The sequence below is a fragment of the Schistocerca americana genome, unplaced genomic scaffold, assembly GCF_021461395.2.
Source record: "Schistocerca americana isolate TAMUIC-IGC-003095 unplaced genomic scaffold, iqSchAmer2.1 HiC_scaffold_267, whole genome shotgun sequence".
NCBI classification, from domain to species: Eukaryota; Metazoa; Arthropoda; class Insecta; order Orthoptera; family Acrididae; genus Schistocerca; species Schistocerca americana.
The window spans coordinates 26,846-48,588 of record NW_025725980.1 but is presented as its reverse complement, the minus strand read 5'-3'; the positions used below and the strand labels follow the sequence as shown (position 1 = coordinate 48,588).

The 21,743-nt window shown below is 49.5% G+C and overlaps 38 non-coding genes across 38 annotated transcripts; all 38 read right to left on the bottom strand.

The window, feature by feature from the left end:
* Positions 1–152: 152 nt before the first annotated feature.
* Positions 153–234, bottom strand: Trnas-cga. The gene has a single exon. It is a non-coding gene; the product is annotated as a tRNA-Ser (tRNA).
* A 138-nt stretch (positions 235–372) lies between these two features.
* Positions 373–445, bottom strand: Trnak-uuu. The gene has a single exon. It is a non-coding gene; the product is annotated as a tRNA-Lys (tRNA).
* Positions 446–1,627: 1,182 nt separating this feature from the next.
* Positions 1,628–1,709, bottom strand: Trnas-uga. Its single transcript has one exon. It is a non-coding gene; the product is annotated as a tRNA-Ser (tRNA).
* A 702-nt stretch (positions 1,710–2,411) lies between these two features.
* On the bottom strand, positions 2,412–2,493 carry Trnas-cga. The gene has a single exon. It is a non-coding gene; the product is annotated as a tRNA-Ser (tRNA).
* Positions 2,494–2,631: 138 nt separating this feature from the next.
* Positions 2,632–2,704, bottom strand: Trnak-uuu. The gene has a single exon. It is a non-coding gene; the product is annotated as a tRNA-Lys (tRNA).
* A 539-nt stretch (positions 2,705–3,243) lies between these two features.
* Trnaf-gaa lies at positions 3,244–3,316 on the bottom strand. The gene has a single exon. It is a non-coding gene; the product is annotated as a tRNA-Phe (tRNA).
* A 590-nt stretch (positions 3,317–3,906) lies between these two features.
* On the bottom strand, positions 3,907–3,988 carry Trnas-uga. The gene has a single exon. It is a non-coding gene; the product is annotated as a tRNA-Ser (tRNA).
* A 702-nt stretch (positions 3,989–4,690) lies between these two features.
* Trnas-cga lies at positions 4,691–4,772 on the bottom strand. The gene has a single exon. It is a non-coding gene; the product is annotated as a tRNA-Ser (tRNA).
* Positions 4,773–4,910: 138 nt separating this feature from the next.
* Trnak-uuu lies at positions 4,911–4,983 on the bottom strand. Its single transcript has one exon. It is a non-coding gene; the product is annotated as a tRNA-Lys (tRNA).
* A 539-nt stretch (positions 4,984–5,522) lies between these two features.
* On the bottom strand, positions 5,523–5,595 carry Trnaf-gaa. Its single transcript has one exon. It is a non-coding gene; the product is annotated as a tRNA-Phe (tRNA).
* Positions 5,596–6,185: 590 nt separating this feature from the next.
* Positions 6,186–6,267, bottom strand: Trnas-uga. Its single transcript has one exon. It is a non-coding gene; the product is annotated as a tRNA-Ser (tRNA).
* Positions 6,268–6,969: 702 nt separating this feature from the next.
* Positions 6,970–7,051, bottom strand: Trnas-cga. The gene has a single exon. It is a non-coding gene; the product is annotated as a tRNA-Ser (tRNA).
* A 138-nt stretch (positions 7,052–7,189) lies between these two features.
* On the bottom strand, positions 7,190–7,262 carry Trnak-uuu. Its single transcript has one exon. It is a non-coding gene; the product is annotated as a tRNA-Lys (tRNA).
* Positions 7,263–7,801: 539 nt separating this feature from the next.
* Positions 7,802–7,874, bottom strand: Trnaf-gaa. The gene has a single exon. It is a non-coding gene; the product is annotated as a tRNA-Phe (tRNA).
* A 590-nt stretch (positions 7,875–8,464) lies between these two features.
* Trnas-uga lies at positions 8,465–8,546 on the bottom strand. The gene has a single exon. It is a non-coding gene; the product is annotated as a tRNA-Ser (tRNA).
* A 702-nt stretch (positions 8,547–9,248) lies between these two features.
* Positions 9,249–9,330, bottom strand: Trnas-cga. Its single transcript has one exon. It is a non-coding gene; the product is annotated as a tRNA-Ser (tRNA).
* Positions 9,331–9,468: 138 nt separating this feature from the next.
* Positions 9,469–9,541, bottom strand: Trnak-uuu. Its single transcript has one exon. It is a non-coding gene; the product is annotated as a tRNA-Lys (tRNA).
* Positions 9,542–10,080: 539 nt separating this feature from the next.
* On the bottom strand, positions 10,081–10,153 carry Trnaf-gaa. Its single transcript has one exon. It is a non-coding gene; the product is annotated as a tRNA-Phe (tRNA).
* Positions 10,154–10,743: 590 nt separating this feature from the next.
* Positions 10,744–10,825, bottom strand: Trnas-uga. The gene has a single exon. It is a non-coding gene; the product is annotated as a tRNA-Ser (tRNA).
* Positions 10,826–11,527: 702 nt separating this feature from the next.
* On the bottom strand, positions 11,528–11,609 carry Trnas-cga. The gene has a single exon. It is a non-coding gene; the product is annotated as a tRNA-Ser (tRNA).
* A 138-nt stretch (positions 11,610–11,747) lies between these two features.
* Trnak-uuu lies at positions 11,748–11,820 on the bottom strand. Its single transcript has one exon. It is a non-coding gene; the product is annotated as a tRNA-Lys (tRNA).
* A 539-nt stretch (positions 11,821–12,359) lies between these two features.
* Trnaf-gaa lies at positions 12,360–12,432 on the bottom strand. The gene has a single exon. It is a non-coding gene; the product is annotated as a tRNA-Phe (tRNA).
* Positions 12,433–13,022: 590 nt separating this feature from the next.
* Trnas-uga lies at positions 13,023–13,104 on the bottom strand. The gene has a single exon. It is a non-coding gene; the product is annotated as a tRNA-Ser (tRNA).
* Positions 13,105–13,806: 702 nt separating this feature from the next.
* Positions 13,807–13,888, bottom strand: Trnas-cga. The gene has a single exon. It is a non-coding gene; the product is annotated as a tRNA-Ser (tRNA).
* A 138-nt stretch (positions 13,889–14,026) lies between these two features.
* Positions 14,027–14,099, bottom strand: Trnak-uuu. Its single transcript has one exon. It is a non-coding gene; the product is annotated as a tRNA-Lys (tRNA).
* A 539-nt stretch (positions 14,100–14,638) lies between these two features.
* Positions 14,639–14,711, bottom strand: Trnaf-gaa. Its single transcript has one exon. It is a non-coding gene; the product is annotated as a tRNA-Phe (tRNA).
* Positions 14,712–15,301: 590 nt separating this feature from the next.
* Trnas-uga lies at positions 15,302–15,383 on the bottom strand. The gene has a single exon. It is a non-coding gene; the product is annotated as a tRNA-Ser (tRNA).
* Positions 15,384–16,085: 702 nt separating this feature from the next.
* Positions 16,086–16,167, bottom strand: Trnas-cga. The gene has a single exon. It is a non-coding gene; the product is annotated as a tRNA-Ser (tRNA).
* A 138-nt stretch (positions 16,168–16,305) lies between these two features.
* Positions 16,306–16,378, bottom strand: Trnak-uuu. The gene has a single exon. It is a non-coding gene; the product is annotated as a tRNA-Lys (tRNA).
* A 539-nt stretch (positions 16,379–16,917) lies between these two features.
* Trnaf-gaa lies at positions 16,918–16,990 on the bottom strand. Its single transcript has one exon. It is a non-coding gene; the product is annotated as a tRNA-Phe (tRNA).
* A 590-nt stretch (positions 16,991–17,580) lies between these two features.
* Trnas-uga lies at positions 17,581–17,662 on the bottom strand. Its single transcript has one exon. It is a non-coding gene; the product is annotated as a tRNA-Ser (tRNA).
* Positions 17,663–18,364: 702 nt separating this feature from the next.
* Positions 18,365–18,446, bottom strand: Trnas-cga. Its single transcript has one exon. It is a non-coding gene; the product is annotated as a tRNA-Ser (tRNA).
* A 138-nt stretch (positions 18,447–18,584) lies between these two features.
* On the bottom strand, positions 18,585–18,657 carry Trnak-uuu. Its single transcript has one exon. It is a non-coding gene; the product is annotated as a tRNA-Lys (tRNA).
* A 539-nt stretch (positions 18,658–19,196) lies between these two features.
* Trnaf-gaa lies at positions 19,197–19,269 on the bottom strand. The gene has a single exon. It is a non-coding gene; the product is annotated as a tRNA-Phe (tRNA).
* A 590-nt stretch (positions 19,270–19,859) lies between these two features.
* Trnas-uga lies at positions 19,860–19,941 on the bottom strand. The gene has a single exon. It is a non-coding gene; the product is annotated as a tRNA-Ser (tRNA).
* Positions 19,942–20,643: 702 nt separating this feature from the next.
* Trnas-cga lies at positions 20,644–20,725 on the bottom strand. The gene has a single exon. It is a non-coding gene; the product is annotated as a tRNA-Ser (tRNA).
* A 138-nt stretch (positions 20,726–20,863) lies between these two features.
* Positions 20,864–20,936, bottom strand: Trnak-uuu. The gene has a single exon. It is a non-coding gene; the product is annotated as a tRNA-Lys (tRNA).
* Positions 20,937–21,475: 539 nt separating this feature from the next.
* Trnaf-gaa lies at positions 21,476–21,548 on the bottom strand. The gene has a single exon. It is a non-coding gene; the product is annotated as a tRNA-Phe (tRNA).
* Positions 21,549–21,743: the final 195 nt, after the last annotated feature.

Sequence of the window (21,743 nt, the reverse complement as noted above, 5' to 3'; positions counted from 1 at the left end):
GCCACAGTAAGCAGCGGTCGTCGCGAAAACTCAGTATTCTTAAAACGGAAATTTTCGTCTTGTTGAGAATGGCGTCACTGGTTTGCACCCGCATTCGCCCACGCATGTCACATGTGTGCGAAAATGTTTGCTCCTCTGTACGCAAAATCGCACGCAGCCGGTAGGATTCGAACCTACGCTCCCAGAGGGAATCTGATTTCGAGTCAGACGCCTTAACCACTCGGCCACGACTGCCGTTAGCGCGGTGTTCTCCCGACACATGCAACTGCTACCGTTTAAAGCACTGTGGTGTCAGTAAACGGCGTAACTGCATTATTTTCCGTAGCGTTTCCACCGCTACCAGACGAATCGCTACCAAAGTGTTAAAATTTCCGCCTCGACGGGGACTTGAACCCTGGACCCTTAGGTTAAAAGCCTAATGCTCTACCAACTGAGCTATTCGGGCTCAGACGAGGCTGCAAAACCTCCCACAATGCACAACTATACATTGACTCATGTCCTTTACTGTTGTGCAATCGCTGTATGGGGCCGTTACTAATAAAACGTCGCCTACATGCTGTCTACAAACTTATCACGCTAAGCTCGTAACACACTCTCGAAGACTGCTGGCACACGATGTAACAACAAATTGCACTAGTTGTTACGCCTCATACGTCGGAGCAGAGAATTTACGTGTTTTGTCGACACTCACTGGGCAATTGGAAAATTCACAAGCATTTCGAATGCAATGTTTCCCACGCTTTCGCTCATTTCACGGTTCCGTTGAAGACGTTCTTCACCACCTGACACAGAAAAAGGAATGCAGTCGGTAGGATATTTTTAATTCTTTTGCTTCTAGGGGAGTTAGTTGTCTAGTGAGTTCCTCTTATGGCATGCACTAGACAACCAGAACAGCTACAGGAGAGAGTCATTTTTGTTGTCAGCGGTAGTTGCATTATCACAAACGCAGAGTAATTCCATTGGCGTCGCATCAAAACGAATACCTGCCGAAACCCGGGATCGAACCAGGGACCTTTAGATCTTCAGTCTATTTCGGGTGACGTTGAAGGTTGCCATTTGCATGTGTTCGTTAACCTCTGCCTCGTTGCCAATTTCACAGTCACCTTCGTCTGATAAGACACAGGGGCGCTGAAAGGCGAGCAGCCGATGCAGTGAAGTTCCACACACATTTCTTCTTCTTCCGTCATCGTAACAAGCAAACATGTCGACTCGATTCGTGTAATATTGACTTCGCTGACGCTAGAAAACCCGTGCTATATCGATGCCAGGGGCAACTCGTGTGCGGAGAACGAGACACAAGAAGGAGTGAGTCTCTCCACCGTATGAGAGGCAGTATCTAGCAGATACACACGGTAAAACATACGACTTGCGTTAGCTCATAAATTGCTACACGTCATCGTCTGCAAGCTAAAATGGACACATCTGCACTGCCCAGTGAGGCGACACTTGTACTAACACCAGGTGGACGGCTGTGAGACGCGGAGATGAGCTGCGGCTTCTGGGCGCGACTGTAACGCTGCGCCCTGGATCAAATAGCACTGCACATTGCTGGTGACCCACGTGTTTAGTAGTGACGCAACTGCTAGGATGCAGCTGAACGTCCGCCTTTTGAGAGCGAGAAAATTTTCGCAGTCGGCAGGACTCGAACCTACGCTCCCAGAGGGAATCTGATTTCAAGTCAGACGCCTTAACCACTCGGCCACGACTGCCGGTGGCGGAAGCGACTCCCGACAACTGAAACCGCCATCTTTAGAAGCAATCTGATGGCAGAAAACGGCGTGGCCTCACTCTTTTCTGTAGGGTTTCCATTAGCCGTTACGAAAGTGTATTAATTTTCGCCCAGACAGGGACTTGAACCCAGGACCCTTTGGTTGAAAACCTAGCGCTCTACCGACTCAGCTATGCGGGCCCACGCACGAGCATTATCGTACAGCTGCGCGGTGCGCGAGTGATTCGTATGTCGTAATTACTGGCTTATGGCTCCAATGGCGACTTCACCGACTTCCCACTGACGCACCGCTGACGCTAGTTTTCTGTCGTCTTAAAACGATCGACATACCTCCAAGCAGCTGCGAGATCTTAAGAAAAGAAACGCTGCACCACTGCTTTGGCCGCACTCGAGTGATGGAAATTGCGATTCTTAAAAAGAAAATGAAATGTTCGCTCTGTCCATCACTTTCGAGCACATCTGTGAACTCACGATCTCAGCGACGGCTTTCTGCAGTCCCAGCGTCAGTGTCAGTGTGAGGTGAACCGATAGCCACAGTAAGCAGCGGTCGTCGCGAAAACTCAGTATTCTTAAAACGGAAATTTTCGTCTTGTTGAGAATGGCGTCACTGGTTTGCACCCGCATTCGCCCACGCATGTCACATGTGTGCGAAAATGTTTGCTCCTCTGTACGCAAAATCGCACGCAGCCGGTAGGATTCGAACCTACGCTCCCAGAGGGAATCTGATTTCGAGTCAGACGCCTTAACCACTCGGCCACGACTGCCGTTAGCGCGGTGTTCTCCCGACACATGCAACTGCTACCGTTTAAAGCACTGTGGTGTCAGTAAACGGCGTAACTGCATTATTTTCCGTAGCGTTTCCACCGCTACCAGACGAATCGCTACCAAAGTGTTAAAATTTCCGCCTCGACGGGGACTTGAACCCTGGACCCTTAGGTTAAAAGCCTAATGCTCTACCAACTGAGCTATTCGGGCTCAGACGAGGCTGCAAAACCTCCCACAATGCACAACTATACATTGACTCATGTCCTTTACTGTTGTGCAATCGCTGTATGGGGCCGTTACTAATAAAACGTCGCCTACATGCTGTCTACAAACTTATCACGCTAAGCTCGTAACACACTCTCGAAGACTGCTGGCACACGATGTAACAACAAATTGCACTAGTTGTTACGCCTCATACGTCGGAGCAGAGAATTTACGTGTTTTGTCGACACTCACTGGGCAATTGGAAAATTCACAAGCATTTCGAATGCAATGTTTCCCACGCTTTCGCTCATTTCACGGTTCCGTTGAAGACGTTCTTCACCACCTGACACAGAAAAAGGAATGCAGTCGGTAGGATATTTTTAATTCTTTTGCTTCTAGGGGAGTTAGTTGTCTAGTGAGTTCCTCTTATGGCATGCACTAGACAACCAGAACAGCTACAGGAGAGAGTCATTTTTGTTGTCAGCGGTAGTTGCATTATCACAAACGCAGAGTAATTCCATTGGCGTCGCATCAAAACGAATACCTGCCGAAACCCGGGATCGAACCAGGGACCTTTAGATCTTCAGTCTAACGCTCTCCCAACTGAGCTATTTCGGCTGACGTTGAACGTTGCCATTTGCATGTGTTCGTTAACCTCTGCCTCGTTGCCAATTTCACAGTCACCTTCGTCTGATAAGACACAGGGGCGCTGAAAGGCGAGCAGCCGATGCAGTGAAGTTCCACACACATTTCTTCTTCTTCCGTCATCGTAACAAGCAAACATGTCGACTCGATTCGTGTAATATTGACTTCGCTGACGCTAGAAAACCCGTGCTATATCGATGCCAGGGGCAACTCGTGTGCGGAGAACGAGACACAAGAAGGAGTGAGTCTCTCCACCGTATGAGAGGCAGTATCTAGCAGATACACACGGTAAAACATACGACTTGCGTTAGCTCATAAATTGCTACACGTCATCGTCTGCAAGCTAAAATGGACACATCTGCACTGCCCAGTGAGGCGACACTTGTACTAACACCAGGTGGACGGCTGTGAGACGCGGAGATGAGCTGCGGCTTCTGGGCGCGACTGTAACGCTGCGCCCTGGATCAAATAGCACTGCACATTGCTGGTGACCCACGTGTTTAGTAGTGACGCAACTGCTAGGATGCAGCTGAACGTCCGCCTTTTGAGAGCGAGAAAATTTTCGCAGTCGGCAGGACTCGAACCTACGCTCCCAGAGGGAATCTGATTTCAAGTCAGACGCCTTAACCACTCGGCCACGACTGCCGGTGGCGGAAGCGACTCCCGACAACTGAAACCGCCATCTTTAGAAGCAATCTGATGGCAGAAAACGGCGTGGCCTCACTCTTTTCTGTAGGGTTTCCATTAGCCGTTACGAAAGTGTATTAATTTTCGCCCAGACAGGGACTTGAACCCAGGACCCTTTGGTTGAAAACCTAGCGCTCTACCGACTCAGCTATGCGGGCCCACGCACGAGCATTATCGTACAGCTGCGCGGTGCGCGAGTGATTCGTATGTCGTAATTACTGGCTTATGGCTCCAATGGCGACTTCACCGACTTCCCACTGACGCACCGCTGACGCTAGTTTTCTGTCGTCTTAAAACGATCGACATACCTCCAAGCAGCTGCGAGATCTTAAGAAAAGAAACGCTGCACCACTGCTTTGGCCGCACTCGAGTGATGGAAATTGCGATTCTTAAAAAGAAAATGAAATGTTCGCTCTGTCCATCACTTTCGAGCACATCTGTGAACTCACGATCTCAGCGACGGCTTTCTGCAGTCCCAGCGTCAGTGTCAGTGTGAGGTGAACCGATAGCCACAGTAAGCAGCGGTCGTCGCGAAAACTCAGTATTCTTAAAACGGAAATTTTCGTCTTGTTGAGAATGGCGTCACTGGTTTGCACCCGCATTCGCCCACGCATGTCACATGTGTGCGAAAATGTTTGCTCCTCTGTACGCAAAATCGCACGCAGCCGGTAGGATTCGAACCTACGCTCCCAGAGGGAATCTGATTTCGAGTCAGACGCCTTAACCACTCGGCCACGACTGCCGTTAGCGCGGTGTTCTCCCGACACATGCAACTGCTACCGTTTAAAGCACTGTGGTGTCAGTAAACGGCGTAACTGCATTATTTTCCGTAGCGTTTCCACCGCTACCAGACGAATCGCTACCAAAGTGTTAAAATTTCCGCCTCGACGGGGACTTGAACCCTGGACCCTTAGGTTAAAAGCCTAATGCTCTACCAACTGAGCTATTCGGGCTCAGACGAGGCTGCAAAACCTCCCACAATGCACAACTATACATTGACTCATGTCCTTTACTGTTGTGCAATCGCTGTATGGGGCCGTTACTAATAAAACGTCGCCTACATGCTGTCTACAAACTTATCACGCTAAGCTCGTAACACACTCTCGAAGACTGCTGGCACACGATGTAACAACAAATTGCACTAGTTGTTACGCCTCATACGTCGGAGCAGAGAATTTACGTGTTTTGTCGACACTCACTGGGCAATTGGAAAATTCACAAGCATTTCGAATGCAATGTTTCCCACGCTTTCGCTCATTTCACGGTTCCGTTGAAGACGTTCTTCACCACCTGACACAGAAAAAGGAATGCAGTCGGTAGGATATTTTTAATTCTTTTGCTTCTAGGGGAGTTAGTTGTCTAGTGAGTTCCTCTTATGGCATGCACTAGACAACCAGAACAGCTACAGGAGAGAGTCATTTTTGTTGTCAGCGGTAGTTGCATTATCACAAACGCAGAGTAATTCCATTGGCGTCGCATCAAAACGAATACCTGCCGAAACCCGGGATCGAACCAGGGACCTTTAGATCTTCGGTCTAACGCTCTCCCAACTGAGCTATTTCGGCTGACGTTGAACGTTGCCATTTGCATGTGTTCGTTAACCTCTGCCTCGTTGCCAATTTCACAGTCACCTTCGTCTGATAAGACACAGGGGCGCTGAAAGGCGAGCAGCCGATGCAGTGAAGTTCCACACACATTTCTTCTTCTTCCGTCATCGTAACAAGCAAACATGTCGACTCGATTCGTGTAATATTGACTTCGCTGACGCTAGAAAACCCGTGCTATATCGATGCCAGGGGCAACTCGTGTGCGGAGAACGAGACACAAGAAGGAGTGAGTCTCTCCACCGTATGAGAGGCAGTATCTAGCAGATACACACGGTAAAACATACGACTTGCGTTAGCTCATAAATTGCTACACGTCATCGTCTGCAAGCTAAAATGGACACATCTGCACTGCCCAGTGAGGCGACACTTGTACTAACACCAGGTGGACGGCTGTGAGACGCGGAGATGAGCTGCGGCTTCTGGGCGCGACTGTAACGCTGCGCCCTGGATCAAATAGCACTGCACATTGCTGGTGACCCACGTGTTTAGTAGTGACGCAACTGCTAGGATGCAGCTGAACGTCCGCCTTTTGAGAGCGAGAAAATTTTCGCAGTCGGCAGGACTCGAACCTACGCTCCCAGAGGGAATCTGATTTCAAGTCAGACGCCTTAACCACTCGGCCACGACTGCCGGTGGCGGAAGCGACTCCCGACAACTGAAACCGCCATCTTTAGAAGCAATCTGATGGCAGAAAACGGCGTGGCCTCACTCTTTTCTGTAGGGTTTCCATTAGCCGTTACGAAAGTGTATTAATTTTCGCCCAGACAGGGACTTGAACCCAGGACCCTTTGGTTGAAAACCTAGCGCTCTACCGACTCAGCTATGCGGGCCCACGCACGAGCATTATCGTACAGCTGCGCGGTGCGCGAGTGATTCGTATGTCGTAATTACTGGCTTATGGCTCCAATGGCGACTTCACCGACTTCCCACTGACGCACCGCTGACGCTAGTTTTCTGTCGTCTTAAAACGATCGACATACCTCCAAGCAGCTGCGAGATCTTAAGAAAAGAAACGCTGCACCACTGCTTTGGCCGCACTCGAGTGATGGAAATTGCGATTCTTAAAAAGAAAATGAAATGTTCGCTCTGTCCATCACTTTCGAGCACATCTGTGAACTCACGATCTCAGCGACGGCTTTCTGCAGTCCCAGCGTCAGTGTCAGTGTGAGGTGAACCGATAGCCACAGTAAGCAGCGGTCGTCGCGAAAACTCAGTATTCTTAAAACGGAAATTTTCGTCTTGTTGAGAATGGCGTCACTGGTTTGCACCCGCATTCGCCCACGCATGTCACATGTGTGCGAAAATGTTTGCTCCTCTGTACGCAAAATCGCACGCAGCCGGTAGGATTCGAACCTACGCTCCCAGAGGGAATCTGATTTCGAGTCAGACGCCTTAACCACTCGGCCACGACTGCCGTTAGCGCGGTGTTCTCCCGACACATGCAACTGCTACCGTTTAAAGCACTGTGGTGTCAGTAAACGGCGTAACTGCATTATTTTCCGTAGCGTTTCCACCGCTACCAGACGAATCGCTACCAAAGTGTTAAAATTTCCGCCTCGACGGGGACTTGAACCCTGGACCCTTAGGTTAAAAGCCTAATGCTCTACCAACTGAGCTATTCGGGCTCAGACGAGGCTGCAAAACCTCCCACAATGCACAACTATACATTGACTCATGTCCTTTACTGTTGTGCAATCGCTGTATGGGGCCGTTACTAATAAAACGTCGCCTACATGCTGTCTACAAACTTATCACGCTAAGCTCGTAACACACTCTCGAAGACTGCTGGCACACGATGTAACAACAAATTGCACTAGTTGTTACGCCTCATACGTCGGAGCAGAGAATTTACGTGTTTTGTCGACACTCACTGGGCAATTGGAAAATTCACAAGCATTTCGAATGCAATGTTTCCCACGCTTTCGCTCATTTCACGGTTCCGTTGAAGACGTTCTTCACCACCTGACACAGAAAAAGGAATGCAGTCGGTAGGATATTTTTAATTCTTTTGCTTCTAGGGGAGTTAGTTGTCTAGTGAGTTCCTCTTATGGCATGCACTAGACAACCAGAACAGCTACAGGAGAGAGTCATTTTTGTTGTCAGCGGTAGTTGCATTATCACAAACGCAGAGTAATTCCATTGGCGTCGCATCAAAACGAATACCTGCCGAAACCCGGGATCGAACCAGGGACCTTTAGATCTTCGGTCTAACGCTCTCCCAACTGAGCTATTTCGGCTGACGTTGAACGTTGCCATTTGCATGTGTTCGTTAACCTCTGCCTCGTTGCCAATTTCACAGTCACCTTCGTCTGATAAGACACAGGGGCGCTGAAAGGCGAGCAGCCGATGCAGTGAAGTTCCACACACATTTCTTCTTCTTCCGTCATCGTAACAAGCAAACATGTCGACTCGATTCGTGTAATATTGACTTCGCTGACGCTAGAAAACCCGTGCTATATCGATGCCAGGGGCAACTCGTGTGCGGAGAACGAGACACAAGAAGGAGTGAGTCTCTCCACCGTATGAGAGGCAGTATCTAGCAGATACACACGGTAAAACATACGACTTGCGTTAGCTCATAAATTGCTACACGTCATCGTCTGCAAGCTAAAATGGACACATCTGCACTGCCCAGTGAGGCGACACTTGTACTAACACCAGGTGGACGGCTGTGAGACGCGGAGATGAGCTGCGGCTTCTGGGCGCGACTGTAACGCTGCGCCCTGGATCAAATAGCACTGCACATTGCTGGTGACCCACGTGTTTAGTAGTGACGCAACTGCTAGGATGCAGCTGAACGTCCGCCTTTTGAGAGCGAGAAAATTTTCGCAGTCGGCAGGACTCGAACCTACGCTCCCAGAGGGAATCTGATTTCAAGTCAGACGCCTTAACCACTCGGCCACGACTGCCGGTGGCGGAAGCGACTCCCGACAACTGAAACCGCCATCTTTAGAAGCAATCTGATGGCAGAAAACGGCGTGGCCTCACTCTTTTCTGTAGGGTTTCCATTAGCCGTTACGAAAGTGTATTAATTTTCGCCCAGACAGGGACTTGAACCCAGGACCCTTTGGTTGAAAACCTAGCGCTCTACCGACTCAGCTATGCGGGCCCACGCACGAGCATTATCGTACAGCTGCGCGGTGCGCGAGTGATTCGTATGTCGTAATTACTGGCTTATGGCTCCAATGGCGACTTCACCGACTTCCCACTGACGCACCGCTGACGCTAGTTTTCTGTCGTCTTAAAACGATCGACATACCTCCAAGCAGCTGCGAGATCTTAAGAAAAGAAACGCTGCACCACTGCTTTGGCCGCACTCGAGTGATGGAAATTGCGATTCTTAAAAAGAAAATGAAATGTTCGCTCTGTCCATCACTTTCGAGCACATCTGTGAACTCACGATCTCAGCGACGGCTTTCTGCAGTCCCAGCGTCAGTGTCAGTGTGAGGTGAACCGATAGCCACAGTAAGCAGCGGTCGTCGCGAAAACTCAGTATTCTTAAAACGGAAATTTTCGTCTTGTTGAGAATGGCGTCACTGGTTTGCACCCGCATTCGCCCACGCATGTCACATGTGTGCGAAAATGTTTGCTCCTCTGTACGCAAAATCGCACGCAGCCGGTAGGATTCGAACCTACGCTCCCAGAGGGAATCTGATTTCGAGTCAGACGCCTTAACCACTCGGCCACGACTGCCGTTAGCGCGGTGTTCTCCCGACACATGCAACTGCTACCGTTTAAAGCACTGTGGTGTCAGTAAACGGCGTAACTGCATTATTTTCCGTAGCGTTTCCACCGCTACCAGACGAATCGCTACCAAAGTGTTAAAATTTCCGCCTCGACGGGGACTTGAACCCTGGACCCTTAGGTTAAAAGCCTAATGCTCTACCAACTGAGCTATTCGGGCTCAGACGAGGCTGCAAAACCTCCCACAATGCACAACTATACATTGACTCATGTCCTTTACTGTTGTGCAATCGCTGTATGGGGCCGTTACTAATAAAACGTCGCCTACATGCTGTCTACAAACTTATCACGCTAAGCTCGTAACACACTCTCGAAGACTGCTGGCACACGATGTAACAACAAATTGCACTAGTTGTTACGCCTCATACGTCGGAGCAGAGAATTTACGTGTTTTGTCGACACTCACTGGGCAATTGGAAAATTCACAAGCATTTCGAATGCAATGTTTCCCACGCTTTCGCTCATTTCACGGTTCCGTTGAAGACGTTCTTCACCACCTGACACAGAAAAAGGAATGCAGTCGGTAGGATATTTTTAATTCTTTTGCTTCTAGGGGAGTTAGTTGTCTAGTGAGTTCCTCTTATGGCATGCACTAGACAACCAGAACAGCTACAGGAGAGAGTCATTTTTGTTGTCAGCGGTAGTTGCATTATCACAAACGCAGAGTAATTCCATTGGCGTCGCATCAAAACGAATACCTGCCGAAACCCGGGATCGCACCAGGGACCTTTAGATCTTCGGTCTAACGCTCTCCCAACTGAGCTATTTCGGCTGACGTTGAACGTTGCCATTTGCATGTGTTCGTTAACCTCTGCCTCGTTGCCAATTTCACAGTCACCTTCGTCTGATAAGACACAGGGGCGCTGAAAGGCGAGCAGCCGATGCAGTGAAGTTCCACACACATTTCTTCTTCTTCCGTCATCGTAACAAGCAAACATGTCGACTCGATTCGTGTAATATTGACTTCGCTGACGCTAGAAAACCCGTGCTATATCGATGCCAGGGGCAACTCGTGTGCGGAGAACGAGACACAAGAAGGAGTGAGTCTCTCCACCGTATGAGAGGCAGTATCTAGCAGATACACACGGTAAAACATACGACTTGCGTTAGCTCATAAATTGCTACACGTCATCGTCTGCAAGCTAAAATGGACACATCTGCACTGCCCAGTGAGGCGACACTTGTACTAACACCAGGTGGACGGCTGTGAGACGCGGAGATGAGCTGCGGCTTCTGGGCGCGACTGTAACGCTGCGCCCTGGATCAAATAGCACTGCACATTGCTGGTGACCCACGTGTTTAGTAGTGACGCAACTGCTAGGATGCAGCTGAACGTCCGCCTTTTGAGAGCGAGAAAATTTTCGCAGTCGGCAGGACTCGAACCTACGCTCCCAGAGGGAATCTGATTTCAAGTCAGACGCCTTAACCACTCGGCCACGACTGCCGGTGGCGGAAGCGACTCCCGACAACTGAAACCGCCATCTTTAGAAGCAATCTGATGGCAGAAAACGGCGTGGCCTCACTCTTTTCTGTAGGGTTTCCATTAGCCGTTACGAAAGTGTATTAATTTTCGCCCAGACAGGGACTTGAACCCAGGACCCTTTGGTTGAAAACCTAGCGCTCTACCGACTCAGCTATGCGGGCCCACGCACGAGCATTATCGTACAGCTGCGCGGTGCGCGAGTGATTCGTATGTCGTAATTACTGGCTTATGGCTCCAATGGCGACTTCACCGACTTCCCACTGACGCACCGCTGACGCTAGTTTTCTGTCGTCTTAAAACGATCGACATACCTCCAAGCAGCTGCGAGATCTTAAGAAAAGAAACGCTGCACCACTGCTTTGGCCGCACTCGAGTGATGGAAATTGCGATTCTTAAAAAGAAAATGAAATGTTCGCTCTGTCCATCACTTTCGAGCACATCTGTGAACTCACGATCTCAGCGACGGCTTTCTGCAGTCCCAGCGTCAGTGTCAGTGTGAGGTGAACCGATAGCCACAGTAAGCAGCGGTCGTCGCGAAAACTCAGTATTCTTAAAACGGAAATTTTCGTCTTGTTGAGAATGGCGTCACTGGTTTGCACCCGCATTCGCCCACGCATGTCACATGTGTGCGAAAATGTTTGCTCCTCTGTACGCAAAATCGCACGCAGCCGGTAGGATTCGAACCTACGCTCCCAGAGGGAATCTGATTTCGAGTCAGACGCCTTAACCACTCGGCCACGACTGCCGTTAGCGCGGTGTTCTCCCGACACATGCAACTGCTACCGTTTAAAGCACTGTGGTGTCAGTAAACGGCGTAACTGCATTATTTTCCGTAGCGTTTCCACCGCTACCAGACGAATCGCTACCAAAGTGTTAAAATTTCCGCCTCGACGGGGACTTGAACCCTGGACCCTTAGGTTAAAAGCCTAATGCTCTACCAACTGAGCTATTCGGGCTCAGACGAGGCTGCAAAACCTCCCACAATGCACAACTATACATTGACTCATGTCCTTTACTGTTGTGCAATCGCTGTATGGGGCCGTTACTAATAAAACGTCGCCTACATGCTGTCTACAAACTTATCACGCTAAGCTCGTAACACACTCTCGAAGACTGCTGGCACACGATGTAACAACAAATTGCACTAGTTGTTACGCCTCATACGTCGGAGCAGAGAATTTACGTGTTTTGTCGACACTCACTGGGCAATTGGAAAATTCACAAGCATTTCGAATGCAATGTTTCCCACGCTTTCGCTCATTTCACGGTTCCGTTGAAGACGTTCTTCACCACCTGACACAGAAAAAGGAATGCAGTCGGTAGGATATTTTTAATTCTTTTGCTTCTAGGGGAGTTAGTTGTCTAGTGAGTTCCTCTTATGGCATGCACTAGACAACCAGAACAGCTACAGGAGAGAGTCATTTTTGTTGTCAGCGGTAGTTGCATTATCACAAACGCAGAGTAATTCCATTGGCGTCGCATCAAAACGAATACCTGCCGAAACCCGGGATCGAACCAGGGACCTTTAGATCTTCGGTCTAACGCTCTCCCAACTGAGCTATTTCGGCTGACGTTGAACGTTGCCATTTGCATGTGTTCGTTAACCTCTGCCTCGTTGCCAATTTCACAGTCACCTTCGTCTGATAAGACACAGGGGCGCTGAAAGGCGAGCAGCCGATGCAGTGAAGTTCCACACACATTTCTTCTTCTTCCGTCATCGTAACAAGCAAACATGTCGACTCGATTCGTGTAATATTGACTTCGCTGACGCTAGAAAACCCGTGCTATATCGATGCCAGGGGCAACTCGTGTGCGGAGAACGAGACACAAGAAGGAGTGAGTCTCTCCACCGTATGAGAGGCAGTATCTAGCAGATACACACGGTAAAACATACGACTTGCGTTAGCTCATAAATTGCTACACGTCATCGTCTGCAAGCTAAAATGGACACATCTGCACTGCCCAGTGAGGCGACACTTGTACTAACACCAGGTGGACGGCTGTGAGACGCGGAGATGAGCTGCGGCTTCTGGGCGCGACTGTAACGCTGCGCCCTGGATCAAATAGCACTGCACATTGCTGGTGACCCACGTGTTTAGTAGTGACGCAACTGCTAGGATGCAGCTGAACGTCCGCCTTTTGAGAGCGAGAAAATTTTCGCAGTCGGCAGGACTCGAACCTACGCTCCCAGAGGGAATCTGATTTCAAGTCAGACGCCTTAACCACTCGGCCACGACTGCCGGTGGCGGAAGCGACTCCCGACAACTGAAACCGCCATCTTTAGAAGCAATCTGATGGCAGAAAACGGCGTGGCCTCACTCTTTTCTGTAGGGTTTCCATTAGCCGTTACGAAAGTGTATTAATTTTCGCCCAGACAGGGACTTGAACCCAGGACCCTTTGGTTGAAAACCTAGCGCTCTACCGACTCAGCTATGCGGGCCCACGCACGAGCATTATCGTACAGCTGCGCGGTGCGCGAGTGATTCGTATGTCGTAATTACTGGCTTATGGCTCCAATGGCGACTTCACCGACTTCCCACTGACGCACCGCTGACGCTAGTTTTCTGTCGTCTTAAAACGATCGACATACCTCCAAGCAGCTGCGAGATCTTAAGAAAAGAAACGCTGCACCACTGCTTTGGCCGCACTCGAGTGATGGAAATTGCGATTCTTAAAAAGAAAATGAAATGTTCGCTCTGTCCATCACTTTCGAGCACATCTGTGAACTCACGATCTCAGCGACGGCTTTCTGCAGTCCCAGCGTCAGTGTCAGTGTGAGGTGAACCGATAGCCACAGTAAGCAGCGGTCGTCGCGAAAACTCAGTATTCTTAAAACGGAAATTTTCGTCTTGTTGAGAATGGCGTCACTGGTTTGCACCCGCATTCGCCCACGCATGTCACATGTGTGCGAAAATGTTTGCTCCTCTGTACGCAAAATCGCACGCAGCCGGTAGGATTCGAACCTACGCTCCCAGAGGGAATCTGATTTCGAGTCAGACGCCTTAACCACTCGGCCACGACTGCCGTTAGCGCGGTGTTCTCCCGACACATGCAACTGCTACCGTTTAAAGCACTGTGGTGTCAGTAAACGGCGTAACTGCATTATTTTCCGTAGCGTTTCCACCGCTACCAGACGAATCGCTACCAAAGTGTTAAAATTTCCGCCTCGACGGGGACTTGAACCCTGGACCCTTAGGTTAAAAGCCTAATGCTCTACCAACTGAGCTATTCGGGCTCAGACGAGGCTGCAAAACCTCCCACAATGCACAACTATACATTGACTCATGTCCTTTACTGTTGTGCAATCGCTGTATGGGGCCGTTACTAATAAAACGTCGCCTACATGCTGTCTACAAACTTATCACGCTAAGCTCGTAACACACTCTCGAAGACTGCTGGCACACGATGTAACAACAAATTGCACTAGTTGTTACGCCTCATACGTCGGAGCAGAGAATTTACGTGTTTTGTCGACACTCACTGGGCAATTGGAAAATTCACAAGCATTTCGAATGCAATGTTTCCCACGCTTTCGCTCATTTCACGGTTCCGTTGAAGACGTTCTTCACCACCTGACACAGAAAAAGGAATGCAGTCGGTAGGATATTTTTAATTCTTTTGCTTCTAGGGGAGTTAGTTGTCTAGTGAGTTCCTCTTATGGCATGCACTAGACAACCAGAACAGCTACAGGAGAGAGTCATTTTTGTTGTCAGCGGTAGTTGCATTATCACAAACGCAGAGTAATTCCATTGGCGTCGCATCAAAACGAATACCTGCCGAAACCCGGGATCGAACCAGGGACCTTTAGATCTTCGGTCTAACGCTCTCCCAACTGAGCTATTTCGGCTGACGTTGAACGTTGCCATTTGCATGTGTTCGTTAACCTCTGCCTCGTTGCCAATTTCACAGTCACCTTCGTCTGATAAGACACAGGGGCGCTGAAAGGCGAGCAGCCGATGCAGTGAAGTTCCACACACATTTCTTCTTCTTCCGTCATCGTAACAAGCAAACATGTCGACTCGATTCGTGTAATATTGACTTCGCTGACGCTAGAAAACCCGTGCTATATCGATGCCAGGGGCAACTCGTGTGCGGAGAACGAGACACAAGAAGGAGTGAGTCTCTCCACCGTATGAGAGGCAGTATCTAGCAGATACACACGGTAAAACATACGACTTGCGTTAGCTCATAAATTGCTACACGTCATCGTCTGCAAGCTAAAATGGACACATCTGCACTGCCCAGTGAGGCGACACTTGTACTAACACCAGGTGGACGGCTGTGAGACGCGGAGATGAGCTGCGGCTTCTGGGCGCGACTGTAACGCTGCGCCCTGGATCAAATAGCACTGCACATTGCTGGTGACCCACGTGTTTAGTAGTGACGCAACTGCTAGGATGCAGCTGAACGTCCGCCTTTTGAGAGCGAGAAAATTTTCGCAGTCGGCAGGACTCGAACCTACGCTCCCAGAGGGAATCTGATTTCAAGTCAGACGCCTTAACCACTCGGCCACGACTGCCGGTGGCGGAAGCGACTCCCGACAACTGAAACCGCCATCTTTAGAAGCAATCTGATGGCAGAAAACGGCGTGGCCTCACTCTTTTCTGTAGGGTTTCCATTAGCCGTTACGAAAGTGTATTAATTTTCGCCCAGACAGGGACTTGAACCCAGGACCCTTTGGTTGAAAACCTAGCGCTCTACCGACTCAGCTATGCGGGCCCACGCACGAGCATTATCGTACAGCTGCGCGGTGCGCGAGTGATTCGTATGTCGTAATTACTGGCTTATGGCTCCAATGGCGACTTCACCGACTTCCCACTGACGCACCGCTGACGCTAGTTTTCTGTCGTCTTAAAACGATCGACATACCTCCAAGCAGCTGCGAGATCTTAAGAAAAGAAACGCTGCACCACTGCTTTGGCCGCACTCGAGTGATGGAAATTGCGATTCTTAAAAAGAAAATGAAATGTTCGCTCTGTCCATCACTTTCGAGCACATCTGTGAACTCACGATCTCAGCGACGGCTTTCTGCAGTCCCAGCGTCAGTGTCAGTGTGAGGTGAACCGATAGCCACAGTAAGCAGCGGTCGTCGCGAAAACTCAGTATTCTTAAAACGGAAATTTTCGTCTTGTTGAGAATGGCGTCACTGGTTTGCACCCGCATTCGCCCACGCATGTCACATGTGTGCGAAAATGTTTGCTCCTCTGTACGCAAAATCGCACGCAGCCGGTAGGATTCGAACCTACGCTCCCAGAGGGAATCTGATTTCGAGTCAGACGCCTTAACCACTCGGCCACGACTGCCGTTAGCGCGGTGTTCTCCCGACACATGCAACTGCTACCGTTTAAAGCACTGTGGTGTCAGTAAACGGCGTAACTGCATTATTTTCCGTAGCGTTTCCACCGCTACCAGACGAATCGCTACCAAAGTGTTAAAATTTCCGCCTCGACGGGGACTTGAACCCTGGACCCTTAGGTTAAAAGCCTAATGCTCTACCAACTGAGCTATTCGGGCTCAGACGAGGCTGCAAAACCTCCCACAATGCACAACTATACATTGACTCATGTCCTTTACTGTTGTGCAATCGCTGTATGGGGCCGTTACTAATAAAACGTCGCCTACATGCTGTCTACAAACTTATCACGCTAAGCTCGTAACACACTCTCGAAGACTGCTGGCACACGATGTAACAACAAATTGCACTAGTTGTTACGCCTCATACGTCGGAGCAGAGAATTTACGTGTTTTGTCGACACTCACTGGGCAATTGGAAAATTCACAAGCATTTCGAATGCAATGTTTCCCACGCTTTCGCTCATTTCACGGTTCCGTTGAAGACGTTCTTCACCACCTGACACAGAAAAAGGAATGCAGTCGGTAGGATATTTTTAATTCTTTTGCTTCTAGGGGAGTTAGTTGTCTAGTGAGTTCCTCTTATGGCATGCACTAGACAACCAGAACAGCTACAGGAGAGAGTCATTTTTGTTGTCAGCGGTAGTTGCATTATCACAAACGCAGAGTAATTCCATTGGCGTCGCATCAAAACGAATACCTGCCGAAACCCGGGATCGAACCAGGGACCTTTAGATCTTCGGTCTAACGCTCTCCCAACTGAGCTATTTCGGCTGACGTTGAACGTTGCCATTTGCATGTGTTCGTTAACCTCTGCCTCGTTGCCAATTTCACAGTCACCTTCGTCTGATAAGACACAGGGGCGCTGAAAGGCGAGCAGCCGATGCAGTGAAGTTCCACACACATTTCTTCTTCTTCCGTCATCGTAACAAGCAAACATGTCGACTCGATTCGTGTAATATTGACTTCGCTGACGCTAGAAAACCCGTGCTATATCGATGCCAGGGGCAACTCGTGTGCGGAGAACGAGACACAAGAAGGAGTGAGTCTCTCCACCGTATGAGAGGCAGTATCTAGCAGATACACACGGTAAAACATACGACTTGCGTTAGCTCATAAATTGCTACACGTCATCGTCTGCAAGCTAAAATGGACACATCTGCACTGCCCAGTGAGGCGACACTTGTACTAACACCAGGTGGACGGCTGTGAGACGCGGAGATGAGCTGCGGCTTCTGGGCGCGACTGTAACGCTGCGCCCTGGATCAAATAGCACTGCACATTGCTGGTGACCCACGTGTTTAGTAGTGACGCAACTGCTAGGATGCAGCTGAACGTCCGCCTTTTGAGAGCGAGAAAATTTTCGCAGTCGGCAGGACTCGAACCTACGCTCCCAGAGGGAATCTGATTTCAAGTCAGACGCCTTAACCACTCGGCCACGACTGCCGGTGGCGGAAGCGACTCCCGACAACTGAAACCGCCATCTTTAGAAGCAATCTGATGGCAGAAAACGGCGTGGCCTCACTCTTTTCTGTAGGGTTTCCATTAGCCGTTACGAAAGTGTATTAATTTTCGCCCAGACAGGGACTTGAACCCAGGACCCTTTGGTTGAAAACCTAGCGCTCTACCGACTCAGCTATGCGGGCCCACGCACGAGCATTATCGTACAGCTGCGCGGTGCGCGAGTGATTCGTATGTCGTAATTACTGGCTTATGGCTCCAATGGCGACTTCACCGACTTCCCACTGACGCACCGCTGACGCTAGTTTTCTGTCGTCTTAAAACGATCGACATACCTCCAAGCAGCTGCGAGATCTTAAGAAAAGAAACGCTGCACCACTGCTTTGGCCGCACTCGAGTGATGGAAATTGCGATTCTTAAAAAGAAAATGAAATGTTCGCTCTGTCCATCACTTTCGAGCACATCTGTGAACTCACGATCTCAGCGACGGCTTTCTGCAGTCCCAGCGTCAGTGTCAGTGTGAGGTGAACCGATAGCCACAGTAAGCAGCGGTCGTCGCGAAAACTCAGTATTCTTAAAACGGAAATTTTCGTCTTGTTGAGAATGGCGTCACTGGTTTGCACCCGCATTCGCCCACGCATGTCACATGTGTGCGAAAATGTTTGCTCCTCTGTACGCAAAATCGCACGCAGCCGGTAGGATTCGAACCTACGCTCCCAGAGGGAATCTGATTTCGAGTCAGACGCCTTAACCACTCGGCCACGACTGCCGTTAGCGTGGTGTTCTCCCGACACATGCAACTGCTACCGTTTAAAGCACTGTGGTGTCAGTAAACGGCGTAACTGCATTATTTTCCGTAGCGTTTCCACCGCTACCAGACGAATCGCTACCAAAGTGTTAAAATTTCCGCCTCGACGGGGACTTGAACCCTGGACCCTTAGGTTAAAAGCCTAATGCTCTACCAACTGAGCTATTCGGGCTCAGACGAGGCTGCAAAACCTCCCACAATGCACAACTATACATTGACTCATGTCCTTTACTGTTGTGCAATCGCTGTATGGGGCCGTTACTAATAAAACGTCGCCTACATGCTGTCTACAAACTTATCACGCTAAGCTCGTAACACACTCTCGAAGACTGCTGGCACACGATGTAACAACAAATTGCACTAGTTGTTACGCCTCATACGTCGGAGCAGAGAATTTACGTGTTTTGTCGACACTCACTGGGCAATTGGAAAATTCACAAGCATTTCGAATGCAATGTTTCCCACGCTTTCGCTCATTTCACGGTTCCGTTGAAGACGTTCTTCACCACCTGACACAGAAAAAGGAATGCAGTCGGTAGGATATTTTTAATTCTTTTGCTTCTAGGGGAGTTAGTTGTCTAGTGAGTTCCTCTTATGGCATGCACTAGACAACCAGAACAGCTACAGGAGAGAGTCATTTTTGTTGTCAGCGGTAGTTGCATTATCACAAACGCAGAGTAATTCCATTGGCGTCGCATCAAAACGAATACCTGCCGAAACCCGGGATCGAACCAGGGACCTTTAGATCTTCAGTCTAACGCTCTCCCGACTGAGCTATTTCGGCTGACGTTGAACGTTGCCATTTGCATGTGTTCGTTAACCTCTGCCTCGTTGCCAATTTCACAGTCACCTTCGTCTGATAAGACACAGGGGCGCTGAAAGGCGAGCAGCCGATGCAGTGAAGTTCCACACACATTTCTTCTTCTTCCGTCATCGTAACAAGCAAACATGTCGACTCGATTCGTGTAATATTGACTTCGCTGACGCTAGAAAACCCGTGCTATATCGATGCCAGGGGCAACTCGTGTGCGGAGAACGAGACACAAGAAGGAGTGAGTCTCTCCACCGTATGAGAGGCAGTATCTAGCAGATACACACGGTAAAACATACGACTTGCGTTAGCTCATAAATTGCTACACGTCATCGTCTGCAAGCTAAAATGGACACATCTGCACTGCCCAGTGAGGCGACACTTGTACTAACACCAGGTGGACGGCTGTGAGACGCGGAGATGAGCTGCGGCTTCTGGGCGCGACTGTAACGCTGCGCCCTGGATCAAATAGCACTGCACATTGCTGGTGACCCACGTGTTTAGTAGTGACGCAACTGCTAGGATGCAGCTGAACGTCCGCCTTTTGAGAGCGAGAAAATTTTCGCAGTCGGCAGGACTCGAACCTACGCTCCCAGAGGGAATCTGATTTCAAGTCAGACGCCTTAACCACTCGGCCACGACTGCCGGTGGCGGAAGCGACTCCCGACAACTGAAACCGCCATCTTTAGAAGCAATCTGATGGCAGAAAACGGCGTGGCCTCACTCTTTTCTGTAGGGTTTCCATTAGCCGTTACGAAAGTGTATTAATTTTCGCCCAGACAGGGACTTGAACCCAGGACCCTTTGGTTGAAAACCTAGCGCTCTACCGACTCAGCTATGCGGGCCCACGCACGAGCATTATCGTACAGCTGCGCGGTGCGCGAGTGATTCGTATGTCGTAATTACTGGCTTATGGCTCCAATGGCGACTTCACCGACTTCCCACTGACGCACCGCTGACGCTAGTTTTCTGTCGTCTTAAAACGATCGACATACCTCCAAGCAGCTGCGAGATCTTAAGAAAAGAAACGCTGCACCACTGCTTTGGCCGCACTCGAGTGATGGAAATTGCGATTCTTAAAAAGAAAATGAAATGTTCGCTCTGTCCATCACTTTCGAGCACATCTGTGAACTCACGATCTCAGCGACGGCTTTCTGCAGTCCCAGCGTCAGTGTCAGTGTGAGGTGAACCGATAGCCACAGTAAGCAGCGGTCGTCGCGAAAACTCAGTATTCTTAAAACGGAAATTTTCGTCTTGTTGAGAATGGCGTCACTGGTTTGCACCCGCATTCGCCCACGCATGTCACATGTGTGCGAAAATGTTTGCTCCTCTGTACGCAAAATCGCACGCAGCCGGTAGGATTCGAACCTACGCTCCCAGAGGGAATCTGATTTCGAGTCAGACGCCTTAACCACTCGGCCACGACTGCCGTTAGCGCGGTGTTCTCCCGACACATGCAACTGCTACCGTTTAAAGCACTGTGGTGTCAGTAAACGGCGTAACTGCATTATTTTCCGTAGCGTTTCCACCGCTACCAGACGAATCGCTACCAAAGTGTTAAAATTTCCGCCTCGACGGGGACTTGAACCCTGGACCCTTAGGTTAAAAGCCTAATGCTCTACCAACTGAGCTATTCGGGCTCAGACGAGGCTGCAAAACCTCCCACAATGCACAACTATACATTGACTCATGTCCTTTACTGTTGTGCAATCGCTGTATGGGGCCGTTACTAATAAAACGTCGCCTACATGCTGTCTACAAACTTATCACGCTAAGCTCGTAACACACTCTCGAAGACTGCTGGCACACGATGTAACAACAAATTGCACTAGTTGTTACGCCTCATACGTCGGAGCAGAGAATTTACGTGTTTTGTCGACACTCACTGGGCAATTGGAAAATTCACAAGCATTTCGAATGCAATGTTTCCCACGCTTTCGCTCATTTCACGGTTCCGTTGAAGACGTTCTTCACCACCTGACACAGAAAAAGGAATGCAGTCGGTAGGATATTTTTAATTCTTTTGCTTCTAGGGGAGTTAGTTGTCTAGTGAGTTCCTCTTATGGCATGCACTAGACAACCAGAACAGCTACAGGAGAGAGTCATTTTTGTTGTCAGCGGTAGTTGCATTATCACAAACGCAGAGTAATTCCATTGGCGTCGCATCAAAACGAATACCTGCCGAAACCCGGGATCGAACCAGGGACCTTTAGATCTTCAGTCTAACGCTCTCCCAACTGAGCTATTTCGGCTGACGTTGAACGTTGCCATTTGCATGTGTTCGTTAACCTCTGCCTCGTTGCCAATTTCACAGTCACCTTCGTCTGATAAGACACAGGGGCGCTGAAAGGCGAGCAGCCGATGCAGTGAAGTTCCACACACATTTCTTCTTCTTCCGTCATCGTAACAAGCAAACATGTCGACTCGATTCGTGTAATATTGACTTC